Source organism: Rhinolophus hipposideros, assembly GCF_964194185.1.
Source record: "Rhinolophus hipposideros genome assembly, chromosome: 17".
Lineage (NCBI taxonomy): Eukaryota > Metazoa > Chordata > Mammalia > Chiroptera > Rhinolophidae > Rhinolophus > Rhinolophus hipposideros.
In genome coordinates, this window is record NC_138063.1 from 59419341 (window position 1) to 59434905 (window position 15565).

The 15565-nt window shown below is 40.9% G+C and overlaps 1 protein-coding gene and 1 pseudogene across 4 annotated transcripts in view; one reads left to right on the forward strand and one right to left on the reverse strand.

Annotated features, from left to right (window-relative positions):
* Window positions 1-15565, forward strand: part of RAB43 (RAB43, member RAS oncogene family) — a 51381-nt gene that overhangs the window by 15675 nt on the left and 20141 nt on the right. The gene's annotated exons all lie outside the window — the stretch shown is intronic.
* LOC308509740 (elongation factor 1-alpha 1-like) lies at window positions 2664-8587 on the reverse strand (annotated as a pseudogene). Its single transcript has 3 exons — window positions 8543-8587; window positions 6882-8303; window positions 2664-2768 (listed from the first exon to the last, which is right to left on the reverse strand). The product of its transcript is annotated as an elongation factor 1-alpha 1-like (transcript).

Consider the following 15565-nt stretch of genomic DNA (forward strand, 5'->3'; position numbering starts at 1 on the left):
ACCACATCCCAAGACACCATGAAAAACTGCTCAAGAACTCATATTTGGGTCAGGCTGACCAGTTTTCAGAGTTTTGACCTGAGAACTAATTTTTCCAAGTTCCTTTTCTATGAAGAAGCAAGGAACTTTCTACGGTCTGCTTCATCATGCAGGAGAAAGACTGTTCAAATAAAATTCTCTTCTTTTTCCATTGGGAGGGACAGTGCTGGACCCAGGTTCTGGGAACTGAACCATGTGTGCTTTTAACCTAATAAGCAGCATGATTTCCCACTGGGGCACATGTGTACCCACTCCATAGGAATAGCACCCGGTGAGTTCCTGGAATGCAGTTTGAGCCTCACTGCACCTCTGGTCTTCTTCTCACTGTCCTGACTACGAGGACCTGCCTTCAGAAGGCTTCCTTCCTTGTTGAACACCTGCTGTGCTCCAGGTTACTGGTGGCACAAAGGAATAAGATGGGACCTCTTCTCTCAAGAGCCCATGCTCTATGATAAGAGACAGACTTACAAAACAGGTTTTGTGGCAACCCTAGGCCAGTTCCCACTATGAAACTCATTTTGTTTGGCCTAAGAATGGCGATTTGCTGGTTTGTGTTTTATTGTATTTGCTTATGTAGGATATCCTTTTCTGTCATCTTGCTGTATTTTATGTTCCCTACCTGGCCCCCAAAGACTTTAGTTTGGGACATTTGACTTAAATGGATAACATATTTTGTGGTGTGTGCTGTTATGGAGGCAAGAATAAAGAGCTATGGGAGCATGAAGGAAAGAAGAATGAATTCTGCTTAGGTTGGGGCCCAGCCCTGTGTGTCAGGGAAAGCTCAACTGAATAGGTGATCTTTGAACTGGGGTCCTGAAGATTAGGTAGGAGTTCACCAAAAGGTCAAGATGAATGTAGTGTATTCTAGAAAAAGGAGCTAATGATGAGAATGATAAACCCCATCATGGATGTGTGGATTCTGAGGGGCAGTGTACACTGAGAGTTGTTTGCTGTGGAGCTTAGAGAACATAAACCTCATGGAGACTGTGCTTCCCCAACTGAGGCAGCAGTTGGTGGGCCTGAGCCTGCCCACCACCAAGGCAAGTGAAGGACCCAAACCAGGCCTCTTGAAACCCCCACCTCCCCTACCCATTTGAAACTTAGTACCCTCTGCTGAGGGGAGGGGAGCAGCATCTGTCTTCTGAGCTGATGCCCTCTGGGAGTCATTTCCATCCCATTTGAGCCTCACTCCTACCTTCAGTACCCAGCAGATGCTTCTGGACTTCACTCTAGATTATCAGCAGCCCGGGGAATTTCCCCTAAAGAGAAAGCCTAGCAGGGAGCGGTTAGAGAAGTTGGTGGTGTGCCAGGTGGCAGTTGAGAGAGTTTGGGAGGGAGGGCTCAGGTATAATTCACAGTGCAAAGTCCCAATGTGTCAAGTGAGGGTGCAGGAAGAGAACTTCTTGGGGGTGGCGGGTGGAGAAGTAGGGTGGTGATTTCAACTTGGCAGATGTTCCTAGTAGTTTAAGGCCGATTATGTGGTCCAGGTAGTGAAACACTTCCTGAATTTCATCAGGATGCATATTACCCAACGGTTTGTTTTTCCTAAACTAGGACTTAGAGTTCAGCCCCTAGATGGAGAACATGCAGGGCAGGGTAACAGGCTCTAAGGGCAGAAATGGAACTCATGCATCCAACATATTTATCGAGCACCTTCTGTATACCAGGCGCTATGCTGGGTGCTGGACACATGCAGAAAGCCAAACAGACATAGCGTCTGCCCTCATGAAGTTTATATGAGGAAGAGACAATAAACATTTAAAAAGTGCGAGTTGTGTGTGTATTATGTCAGACAGTGTAATGCATTGAAGAAAAATAAATTGAGGTGAGGGGATAGGATGGGCTGCTCTTTTACGAAAGAGTAGTAATGAGAGGACTGTTAGCAGAGGTGATATTTGAATACAGGTTGGAACGAAGGGAGGAAGGCATGTGGAGAAGAATACTTCAACGGGAACATCAAGGGCAAGCCTTGATGTGGAAACCTCAAGGAGTGCTACAGGACTGGCAAGGAGGCACATACACTGAAGTGAAGTGACAGCAGTTAAAGTTGGGTCCTGTGGGTCCCTTACATCCAGACCCTAAGGACTTAGGGGGGTGCTACTTGAGGGGGGAGGAGCAGAGGAGTGACAAGATCTTAATAGTTTTAACAGCTCCACATTGGCTGCTTTGTGATGAATTGACGGGAGCACAGGTAGTACCTGAGCAGGCTTGAGGCTGTAGTGACCTGGTGCCAGGCGAGGTAAAGGTAGTGACAAGGATGAATGGGAGGGAGCAACAAAGGCAGAGGCATTGCAGACTCGGTGCCTGTGATGTCCTGCTCTCCAGGCCCCTGCCGAAAACTGGGAGCAGGGAGGTAGGCAGACAGGCACACAGACAGGCTGAGCCTGCCTTTCTCTTCTGTGACATTGGGCTTTTGGTCTCTGCCTGCAGGCTCAGGTGAGGATCCTGTGGGTGGTCCATGTACTTGCTCCAGAATCCCACAGTGTCCATGTGGTGGGTTCTGCTCTGGCTTCTGAGACATTTTAGGATTGACTATCCTCTCCAGTAGATGATTCAAGGTGATGCTAGTCTGTTTGCTTGTCTCCTCAAGTAGCTAAGGTGACTGATCAGACTCATTAAACTTTTCACTCAGCCTCCTTTGGGGCACTATCTGATGGCAGGCCTGGGGCTTCAGCAGTGCTTGGCTGCTGAGAAAGTGGGGCCTCTCCTGGCTTGGCTTTTCCCACCTCCTTTGAAACACAGAGGGCATTTGGGCCAAGTGGTTGGGCCTCCTCTACCAAGCCTTCTCTGTGATCCCAAGGCAGGCCCATTCTCCACCCAGCTACCCGAGTGATACTTCACAAACATCAATCAGAACACACTTGTCTTAGCCTGGGCTCCCCTGGAAAACAGCCTGACACAAGGGCTTGCAGGCAGCTCATTTGATTTGGAGACTGGAGACACTGGCGAAAGGCTGATCCATAGGGCGGTAAGCCTCTCACTTCTGGGTCATGAGTACATGAGTGTTTGGTGGTTTCCAACAGGCTTCACGGACTAGAATCAGAGAGGCTATGTGGCCAGCAGCCAGGCAAGTCTGGGCTGCAAGGAACTTTAGGCTGTGTGCTGTGTGAAGCTGGTTGCTGCTGCGATGGCTGGAGTACAAGGTGGACTGCTAAGCTATGTGAAGTGGGATAAAAGAGGTGTCCGATACATATTTCCCTGCTTCAGAAAATGTTCAATGGCAATAAAAATAAAATCCACACTCTTGATGTTTTCCTACAAGATGTTATATGCCCTGCCTCCAGCTCACCTCAGACTGTGTTTCCTTCCGAGTTCCTTCTTCACTACCATCTAGCCACACTGCCCTTTTTTTGTATCTCAGACATGGCAAGCTTTGTCATGCTTCTAGTCGTTAGTGCTCTTTCCTCTGTTTGACCATTGTCCCAATGGCTCCTCAGCTCAAGTGTGTTATCTTCCGTGACCATCATTGGAGGCCCCGAGACAAGGAAGTCTCTCCCATTGCCTTGATTTTCTTCAGAGTGCTTACTATCTCTACTATTTACTTTCTTCTTGTCTGCCTCCTTTTACTAGAATGTGAGCTCTGTTTCATTCCCTGCAGTATTTTCAGTTCATAGAAGGGGCTGGGACATGGCAGAATTTCGGTACATAATGAATGAACGAATGACCCATGCACACAGTCCAGTATATTTTTCTTTGGGCACTTTATGTATTCTACTTTGCATTAAAGCTCCTTTGCATATTTTAAAAACACTAGCCAAAAACTGTAATAGCTCAGTAAATATTAAATGGGTACATTTATCCAGCACCTTCTCTGTCTAGGCACTGTGCATGTTGAATCTATCATTTGACGCTTACAGCACCTTTTTTTTTTATAGATGTAACACTGAATTAAATTTTAGCCCATAGACACCAACCTGACAGAACTGGTTTATGATCTCAGGCCTGTCAGACTCTGGAGCACCGTCACTGCTCTTTTTTTTTCCCTTTAATGTGCGGTAACAGGATGAGAATATTACCAGTTATGGGAAGGACCTACTTTACAAAAATATCTCCTCCGTTACTGTCCAAATTTCACACCAATTGGTTGACCTAGATACTGTAATCTGTAGCTGTTTTGTTGGTTTTTAACTTAGTTCTTATTTTTATTAGAGTTATATTTGTGTATGGTTTAAAGAGTTAATAAGGCTTGTTACAAAAAAGGTCTCCTGATACCCCCACCCCCAACTTCCAGGGGAAATCACTTCAACTCTTTATCGTTGATAGGATTTTTGTATTTCTCTTGTTTATATTGCCTCCAGCCCATTATAGGCATAATCTATTGGTTTCTTATTTTGGAAGATGAGGGTTTAACTAACTCTCAGCACCACCCTAGCCCCCATTATACACATACACACTTTGCATCCTCTCAATAGACTTGTGTGGTAATACTGATTAGATCAGCATTAAGTTCCTTTCAGCTCTATTCTTGAAATATATCCCGAATTTGATCAGTTCTCCCTATCTTCACTGCTACCACCCTTATCCAACCACCATCTTACACCAGAATTATGGCCATAGCCTCCTAATTGGTCTCCCCATTTCTGTCCTTGCTGTCTTTTGCTGTAGTCCCAATCAAAATGATCCTGTTAAAAAGTAAATCTAATTGGCAGAAAACTCCTGTGGCTTCCCACCTTCCCTCAGAATGAAGGCCAGGACTCTTACCATGGTCTATAAAGCACTACATGATCTTGTCCCTTTGATACTTCTCTGTCATCACTATTACTCATTTCCTTTTCATTTATTTATTTATTAGTTTCATGTGTACAAAACACTGTAATAGTTAGACATTTATTATCTATACCCCTCACAAAGTGATAACCCCACCTCCCCCAATCAACTACCCCTCTGACATCGCACACAGCTATGACATTTCTACTGTCTCTATTCTTATGCTGTACTCCACTTCTTGGAATATATATATATATATATATATATATATATATATATATATTCCATATATACATATATATACACACACATATATTAAATGTATACACATATATTAAATTATAGTTGACATTCATTATTATTCAGCTTCAGCTTCAGGTGTACAGCACAGTGATCAGGCATCTACATCATCCCTGAAGTGGGATGTCTCCCTAATAAGACAAGTGTCCATTGGATGGATACCCTACAAAATCTTTACAACATTATTGATTATATTCCCCAAATCGGCTTTTATATCCCTGTGGCAATCTTGTGGTTACCAATTGTGCTTTCTAATCCCCTCACCTTCCCCCTTATCCAGAGAATTCCAAAATGCTAATTCGAAGAATTCTGTGCACCCCTATGTTTATTGCAGTGCTATTCACAATAGCCAAGACATGGAAACAATTGAAATGCCCATCAGTAGATGACTGGATTAAGAAACTGTGGCTACAGTGGAGTATTACGCAACCATAAAGAAGAATGAAATCTTACCATTTGCAACTATATGGATGGACCTAGAGAACATTATGCTAAGTGAAATAAGTCAGACAGAGAAAGATAAATACCATATGATCTCACTTATATGTGGAATCTAAAGAAAAGAATAAATGAATGAACTAATCAGAAACAGTCTCAGAGACAGAGAGGAAAAACTGAGGGTTGCTAGATGGAAGTGGGGGTGGGGATAAGGGGGAAGGTGAGGGGATTGGAAAGCACAATCGGTAACCACAAGATCGCCACAGGGATATGAAACTCATTTATTTTTTATTCTGCTCCAAACATAGTGATCTTGCTTGTTTTGAATATACTAGTCATGTCTGCCTCAGGGCCTTTGCACTTGCTGTTCTCCTTGGAATGTTGCCTACTAGACATGTGCATAGTTAGCTTGCTCTAGCTTCCTGCACAGCTAGATAGCTGCAAAGTTAGCTAATTTTCTTCAGGTCTTTACCCAACAGCAATCTTAATGAGGCCTTCTTTGGCCATCCTATCTGAAACTTTATTCCTTACCATTCTTCATAATTTCTTCTCCTGCTTCTTTTTTCCTTCTTATCACTATGTAGCATATGTGTTTTTATAACTTATTTTATAATAAATATTCTCTATATATTTACATATAAATAAATACATTTTCTAATAAGTATAAATTATTTTTTAATAATTTTTATATTTCAATTACAGTTGACATACAATATTATTATATATTGTACAATAGTGATTAGATATTTAAATTATAAAGTGATCACCCTGATAAATCTAGTACCCATCTAACACCATACATAATTATTATAATATTATTGATTATATTCCTTGTGCTATCCTTTACATCCCCCTGACTATTTTGGAACTATTTGTATTTCTTAATCCTTTCCCCCTTTTCACCCACTGTCAGCCCTCCTCCCCTCTGGCAACCATGAATGTGTTCTCTGTTTCTGTGAGTTTTGTTCTGTTTTGTTTGTTGTTTATTTTGTTCTTTAGATTACATATATACACGGTGTGACAATTAAGTTTGTGAACTTGCCACCTTGCGCTTTCATTGGCAGCACTGTATAAAAGCTCCGTAAGGTTTCGTAACCTTGGTATATCAGTGTCTCACAGCTGTGTTTGTGTCGACATGTGGTGGTGTCTTGCTGAGTGGTGTTCATTATTGTTGTTGCCTGTTTTTTTTTTTCTCATTAAACTTTGTTTTAATGGATCTCAAAATTCTGACAGTTTTTTGTCAAGCTGTTTCCATTAAAAAGTACTGATTTTAAAAATCAATAACTTAAAAACTGCCACACACAAAAAAACAAATGGTCCACAAAACATTCTCCTTTCCTTCTGAAGGTTTTACGATGCACTGTAATTATTAACCAGTCTTTTACTATTACACTTACATGGCCAATTGAGACAAACAGTTCTGAGACCATCGTTCCACCACTGATTAAGACGGGGCTGGCAGGTACTGGGGATAATGTCCATTTGGCCTTCTGAACTTTCTGGGTAGACTTGGTGATCTTGCCAGCTCCAGCTGCCTTCTTGTCCACTTATTTGATGACACCCGCAGCAACTGTCTGTCTCATGTCACAAACAGAAAAATGGCCAAGAGAACGGTAGTCAGAGAAGCTCTCAACACACGAGGGCTTTCCAGGAACCATGTCAACGATGGCAGCGTCACCAGATTTCAAAAACTTGGGGCCATCTTCCAGTTTTTTCCTGAACGACGATCGATCTTTTTCAGCTCGGCAAATTTGCAAGAAATGTGAGCTGTACGACAATCCAGCGCAGGTGCCTATCTGGCACTGATTTGGCCTGGATGGTTCAGGATAATCACCTGAGCAGTGAAGCCAGCTGCCTCCATTGGTGGGTCATTTTTGCTGTCACCAGCCACATTGCCACGACAAACATCTTTGACAGACACATTCTTGACATTGAAGCCCACATTGTTCCCAGGAAGAGCTTCATTCAAAGCTTCATGGTACGATTCACGAGACTTTACTTCAGTTGTAACACTGACTGGAGCAAAGGTGACCAGCATGCCGGGTTTGAGAACACCAGTCTCCACTTGGCCCAGAGGGACAGGACCAATACCACCAATTTTGTAGACATTCTGAAGGGGCAGACGGAAAGGCTTGTCAATTGGACAGGTTGGTGGCAGGATGCAGTCCAGAGCTTCAAGCAGTGTGGTTCCACTGGCACTGCCATCTTTATGGGTGACTTTCCATCCCTTGAACCAAGGCATGTTTACACTTGGATCCAGCATGTTGTCACCATTCCATCCAGAAGTTGGCACAAATGCTACTGTGTCAGGGTTGTAACCAATTTTCTTAATGTAGGTGCTGACTTCTTTAACAATTTCCTCTTATCTCTTCTGGCTGTAAGGTGGCTCAGCGGAATCCATTTTGTTAACACCTACAATTAGTTGTTTCACACCCAGTGTGTAAGCCAGAAAGGCATGCTGCCGGGTCTTCCCATTCTTGGAGATACCTGCTTCACATTCACCACCAGCAGCAACAATAATCAAGACAGCACAGTCAGCCTGAGATGTGCCTGTAATCATGTTTTTGATAAAGTCTCTGTGTCCTGGGGCATCAGTGATGGTCACATACTTGCTGGTCTCGAATTTCCACAGGGTGGAATTTCCAGCAGTGGTGATCCCTCACTCATGTTCAGCTTTCAGTTATCCAAGACCCAGGCATTCTTGAAGGAGCCCTTTCTCATGTCAGCAGCCTCCTTCTCAAATTTTTTGATGGTTCTTTTGGTATCCCATCTCATTTATAGATCACATGGCCAGTAGTGGTAGACTTGCCAGAATCTACTGTGTTTCCCTGAAAATAAGACTGGGTCTTATATTAATTTTTGCTCCAAAAGACGCATTAGGGCATATTGTCAGGGGATGTCTTATTTTTTCATGTACAACCATCTACATTTATTCAAATACAGTCATGTCATCTTCTTCTGGAACATCGTCATAACATACTAAATGCACCCATCTGGCTGATGGTCTTAACTGGGGCTTATTTTCAGAATAGGTCTTGTTTTGGGGGAAACACGGTACATGTCCAATGACAACGATGTTGATGTGTGTCTTTTCCTTTCTCATTTTGGGTTAGATGTAATGGTGATTTTCACTACACCTGTGTTCTGGTGGTAAACCCGTTGCAGAAAAGCTGTTGTTGAGTGTTTTGTGTGCTGTCACGCGAATGTCTGAACTTGAATTAGAGCAACGAACAAACATTAAATTTCTTGTTAAACTTGGCAAGAGTGGAAGTGAAATCAGGGACATGTTAGTCCAAGTTTATGGGAATAGTGCCGTGAAGAAAATGGCAGTGTACAAATGGATTAAACGTTTTTCTGAGGGGTGAGAACGTGCTACTGATGAAGAGAGGTCAGGACGGCCAGTAGTGAGAAAAAATGATGAAAACATTGCACAAATTCATCTAATTGTGCGTCAAAATTGTTGGCAGACTGTGAGAAGCATAGCAGACCAAGTAAACATCAATAGAGAAGCAGTTAGGAAATTTTTTTTTAAATTTTTATTGGGGAATATTGGAGAACAGTGTGTTTTTCCAGGACCCATCAGCTCCAAGTCAAGTCGTTGTTTACAATCTAGTTGTGGAGGGCGCAGCTCACTGGCCTATGTGGGAATCGAACCAGTGAGCCAACTAGCTGCCCCAACAGTTAGGAAAATCTTAACTGAAAATCCTGGCATGAGAAACGTGTGCAAAAATGGTCCCAGAGGAGCTCTTGCATCATCATGGCAGTGTACCAGCTCACACAGCACTGTCTGTGAGGGAGTTTTTAGCCAGTAAACAAATAACTGTATTGGAATACCCTCCCTACTCACCTGATCTGGCCCCCAATGGCTTTTTTTACCCAAAGATAAAATATTGAAAGGAAGACATATTGATGACACTCAGGACATCAAGGGTAATATGATGACAGCTCTCATGGCCATTCCAGAAAGAGAGTTCCAAAATTGCTTTGAACGGTGGACTAGGCGCTGGTGTCGGTGCATAGCTTCCCAAGGGGAGGACTTGGAAGGTGACCATAGTGATAGTCAGCAATGAAATATGTAGCACTTTTGCGAAGATGAGTTCGTGATCTTAATTGTTAGGCTTTGTAAGTGAAATTATATGACATGTGTCTTTCTGTGTCTGACTTCACTCAGCATAATACCCTCCAGGCCCATCCATGTTGTTACAGATGGCAGGATTCCATTCTTTTTTATGGCTGAGTCATATTCTGTTATATATATGTACTGCCTCTCTATCCATTCATCCATTGATGGACATCCAGGCTGCCTCCATATCTTGGCGATTGTAAATGATGCTGCAATGAACATATGGGTGCACATGTCCCTTCCAAATAGTGTTTTGGGTTCCTTTGGATAAATATCCAGAAGTACAATCACGGAGTCTTTCTTTGTCTCTTGTTATATAGCCTTTGTTTTAAAATCTATTTTGTCTTGTATAATAATTGCTACCCTACCTTTTTGTTTGTTTGTTTCTATTTTCACGAAATATCTTTTTCCATTCCTTTACTTTCAGTCTGTGCTTTTGATCTGAAGTGAGTCTTTTGCAGATAACATACATAAGGGTTTTTTTTTTTTTTAACCATTCAGCCACCACACCTCTTTTATTTGGAGCATTTAATCCATTTACATTAAAAGTAATTGTTGAGAGATTTGTTGTTTTTGCAATTTTATTTATATTTTTTATTTTTTTAAAAGAAGTCCCTCTAACATTCCTTGTAATACTGATTTGGTGGTGATGAATTCTTTTAACTTTTTCTTGTCTGGGAAGCTCTTTATCTGTCCTTTGATTCAAATTGAGCTTTGCTGGGTAGTGTAATCTTGTAGGTCCTTGCTTTTCATCACTTGGAATATTATTTCATGCCAATCCCTCTGGCCTGCAAAGTTTCTGTTGAGAAATCAGCTTGATAGTCTTATGGGAGCTACCTTGTAGGTAACTAACTGCTTTTCTGTTGCTGCTTTTAAGATTATTTCTATGTCTTTTAACCTTTGGCGTTTTAATTATGATGTGTTTTGGTGTGCGCCTGTTTGGGTTCATCTTTTGTGTGACTTTATACTTCCTGGGCTTGTATGTCTATTTCCTTTACCAAGTCAGGGAAGTTTCCATCATTATTTCTTCAAATAGGTTATCAATTCCTTGTGTTCTCTCTCCTTCTGGTACCCCAACAGATGTGAATGTTGGTATGCTTGATGTTGTCCCAGACGCCCCTTAAACTGTCCTCATTTTTTTTTTTTTGGTTTCTTTTTTCTTTTTGGTATTCTGATTGGATGTTTTCTGCTACCTTGTCTTCTACATTGCTGAATTGATCCTCTGTTTCATCTAATACGCTCTTGAGTCCCTCTAATGTATTCTTTATTTTGGTTATTGTATTCTTTATTTCTGACTGGCTCTTTTTTATGTTTTCTATCTCCATTTTTATGTTTCCTATCTCCTTGTTAAAGTTCTCACTGAGTTCATCTACTCTTCTTTTAAGTTCATTGAACATTTTTATAACCAATATTCTGAACTCTGTGTCTGGGAGATTGCTTGTCTCCATTTTATTTGGTTCTTTTTCTGGAGCTTTGTTCTGTTCTTTTATCTGGGACATGTTTCTCTCCACTGTGGCTGCTTCCCTGTGTTCGTTTCTATGTATTAGGTAGATCTACTAAATCTCTTGATCTTGGCAGGGTGGCCTTACGTAGTAGGTGTCCTATGGGGCACAGTGGCACAGTCTCCCTGGTCACCTGAGCCAGGTGCTCCAGGTGTGTCCCTTGTGTGGGTTGTGTGTGCCCTCCTATTGTAGTTGAGCCTTGATTGCTGTTTGCACATCAATGGGACCGATTGACCCTCACGCTAATTGGCTTTGAAGACTGGCAGTGACTATAGTGGAGGAGCTTTGGTGCAGGAGCTGACCCCACAGAGCTGGATTTGCTCTAGCTGGGCTCTGGTACTTGTTGAGTTTGACCTTTGGCTGTGTCATTTGTGGAGGTGGTTGCGTCGTGCTCTGGTGTGGTCTAAGGCTGGGCAGTGGGTGTTTTGGTACTGGGACCTCTTGGTGATGGGGGCTCTGGTGCAGTCCAAGGTCAGCACTGCCTGTGCCCTGCCTGGGGCTACTTGGTATGAGCTACAAAAGTAACCTGCAGGTGATTGCTACTTGTGCTGGGCTTGGAGGTGCTTGGGAGAGGCTAAGCTGTGAACTGAGACCCATTTCCAGTAGTGCCAGACTTGAGGCTGCTTTGCAGGGAATACAGGGCATTCCAAGATCAGATACTGCTTGTTTGAGGTTTGTGAACCTTTGAGAGATTTTAGGAAAGTCTACTGCATGAGGCAAGACAGGCCGTTTGTATGGAAAAAACACTGGAAGTGGCTTGGGTGGGACTGCATTTGGGTGGGATGGGGTTTCAGGGAATCACCCAGATGGGACGATCAATGTTAGGTAGGTTGATAGACACTTACATATGGTGCCTACCTGCGTGTGTAGGCTGGGTGGTTGGATTGCCCAACAAAGGAACATTGGCTTCTGCCAGAACATCTGTCTGGGAGAAAGCTGCCCCTCCAGGCCTCGCCCTGAATCCAGACAATTCGATTCCTCCTTGTATGTTTCTGGTGCCTTTCGACTTGCTGCCCTAGCACTGGAGCTCATAGTGAGTCAGTCTGTCAGCAATTGTTGGTATTTGCACCTTTGAGGAACACTTGGGACTCCAGCCACCCTCTGTCTCACTCAGCCACAATCTCCACTGTTTTTCATAGCCAGAAGTTATGGGGATTTCTCTTCCCACCACTGGAACCCTGGGCTGTGAGGCTTCGTGTGAGGCTGAGACCCCTCCTCAAGGGAGATCACCACAGCCGAGATATCCCTCCTGTTTTTTAACTGCCACATGTGGGTGTAGGAATAGCCCCATTCTGCATCTCTGCCCTTCCTACCATTCTCAAGGTGGCTTCTGTTAGTTATAGGACTTTTGTTGAGCTAGATAGACTTCAGGCAATTCTCAGTGATTGTTGTTCTGCAGTTCAGTTGTAATTTTGAGGTGGTTGTGGAAGGAGGCGAGCACAGTGTTTATTATCCTAGTTAGCATCTGTCTCCTGCACTAGACTGTAAGCTTTAGGACAGGAATTTGCATCTGTTTTCTTGGCCCTGGTATCCTCAGTGCCTGGAGCACATAGCAAGTTTTCAGTAAGTACTTGTTGTAATGATTGAATAAATACATTATGAGTAGTAAATGCTGCTCACAGATAAACGGTGGCTGCCATTGTTTTTAATTTCCTGCGCTCACTAGTTTCTTCTGGCCGTCATAATAATCATCTTGTTTTTGCTTCGGTGTCTATTTACCATTAATTCATCTCCAAACTCTCACCTAATTGGTATAACTCTCTTCTCCATCTGTCCCACATGTTGTGTAACTCTCCACCCAATATATTGCTTTCTCTCAGTTCCATCTTCTTGAAGAAGTCTCTTCTGAACTTTCTTAATTTCTGTTGTTAGTTTTTTTGTGTTTAGAGTAATATTCTTTTGAAATTTACTTAGACTTATTTTGTGGTTTATCTTGGTGGATATTCCATGTCCTCTTGAAAAAATGCTGTTCTGCAGTATAGTGTTCAGGAAGTGTCAGTTGAATCAATAGTGATGTTTAGATATTCTTCATACTGATTTTTTTTGGCTACTTTATCAATTACTGAGAGAGAGATGTTAAAATCTCCAGCTACAATTGTAGATCTATTTCTCCATTTAGTTATGTCAGTTTTGACTCCATGAAATTTAAAACTCTGTCATTAGGTTCATAGATATTTAGTATCATTATGTCTTCCGGATAAATTGTGTCTTTTATCATTATAAAATGTCTCTTTATATCTTATATTTCTTTGTTTAGAAGTCTACTTTGATATTACTATAACCATCATTCTTATGCTTTTAAAATGCCTTTTGTGTTAAATATAGCTCTCTGTATATATATTTTCATTCTTTTACTTTCTACCTAATTTGTGTCTTTATGTTTAAAGTGCATCTCAGATAGCATATAGTTGGGTCTTACCATTTTTTCAGTCTGACAAACTATGACTTTCAATTGGCATGTTTAGTCCGTTTATATTTAATGTGATTATTGGCATGGTTGAGTTTAAAATCTACCATTTGCTATTTGTTTTCTATTTGTCTCTTCAGCTTTTTATTCTTTGTTCCTTTCCACTTGCTTTTGATTTAACTGATTTTTGTTTTTTTAAGAATATCATTTTAGTTCTTCTGTTGACTTATTATTTCTCTTACTGGTTAATATAGGGCTAATGATATGTATCCTTAACTTACAAAATCTCTAGAATCAATTTTATACCGCTTCATATTTTAAAACTGACACTTGTCACATCTGACACTTCACAAGTATAGTAACCTTACAATTGTATAATTTTATTTATATGCCCTCTTTTCCTTTGTGCTATTATGGTCATATTTTTTATTTCTAATACATAATAAACCCCACTTTACAGTCATTATTTATAACTTTAATGTCAGTTGTCTTATAAGGAATTATTTTTTAAAATTTTTATTGTAAAATATTGGGGAACAGTGCATTTTTCCAGGACCCATCAGCTCCATGTCAAGTCGTTGTTTTCAGTCTAGTTGTGGAGGGCGTAGCTCACTGGCCCATGTGGGAATCTAATCGGTGACTTTGGTGTTACGAGCACTATGCTCCAAGCACTGAGCCAACCAGATGCCCCTCTTAAACGGAATATATAAGAAGAAAAAATAGTATTTTATATATACCCACTTATTTACCATTCTGGTGCTTTTCTTTGCTTTTGTAGATCTGAGTTTCCATTTAGTACCATTACCCTTTATCCTGGATAATATCTTTTAGCATTTCTTGTTGTGCAAGTCTTCTAGGAAGATTCTGTCCACTTTCAATTATCTAAAAATATCTTTATTTCACCCTCATTTTTGAGAGATTTTTTCCCTCTAGATACAGACTTTGGTGTTGAGAGTTTTTTCTTTAGGTACCTTTTTTTCCTTTTCAACACTTCTCATAATTTCTTCTGGCATTCATTATTTCTGATGAGAGGTTACCTGTCATTTTTGTTGTTGTTCCCCTGCATATAATGTCTCCCCTGCCCTCCCAACTGCTTTAAAATTTTTCTTTTTTTACCTTTGGTTTTCATCAGTTTGGCTATGATCTGCTAAGATATATTTTATATTTCTTATGCTTGGGATTTGCTGAGTTTTTTGATCATTAAATCGGTATTTTCATCAAATTTGGACTTGTAAGTCATTAGTTCTGCTACATTCTCACTATCTTCTCCTTCTGGGACTGCAATTATGTGAATGAGACTGTTTGATATGGTCCCAATTTGATATTGTCTTCAATTTTTTCCTCTTTATTCTTCAGACTGGATAATTTTTATTGATTTTTCTTCAGTTTCACAGATTCTTTTTTTATTGCCATCTTTATTCTGCTGTTAAGATTAGCGAGTGAATTTTCCACTTATTCTAGTTCTAGAATTTTGAGTCTCTTTTATATATTTTTAAAAATAATTTCCGTTTCTCTGCTGAAATTCCCTATTTACTCACTCATTGTGGTCATATTTGCTTTAATTCCTTGCACCTATTTTCTTTTAAGTCTCTGATCATATTTAAAATAACTGCTTTGAAGTCTTTGTCTATTAAATTTAATATTTGGGCCAGTTTGGCATCATTTTTTATTGACTGCTTTTTTTTTCTTTGTCGGTCACATTTTCCTGTTATTTTTTTTCATATTTAGCCGTTTTTGATTGTATACTGGAAATAGTGGTCGATACCTTGTAGGGACTCTGTATACTGTTATCTTCTTTTGAAGAGTGTTGATTCATGTCTTAGTAGTCAATTCAATTACTGGGTGATAACCTTGGATCTGTGTAGGTTTAGTTTTATATTTTGTTAGGGCAGATAGGTAGAAGTACAAGGAAGTTTCTCTTGCCTCTCTAATTTGACAGAACTTAGCTTACAAACCTGATACTTGTGTTGGGTCTTGGTTTTAGGCTTTGTTGGAGTAGGTTTATGGAGGCCTTTTTCTAGCCATGTTTCTCACTCATAGCCTTCCTGA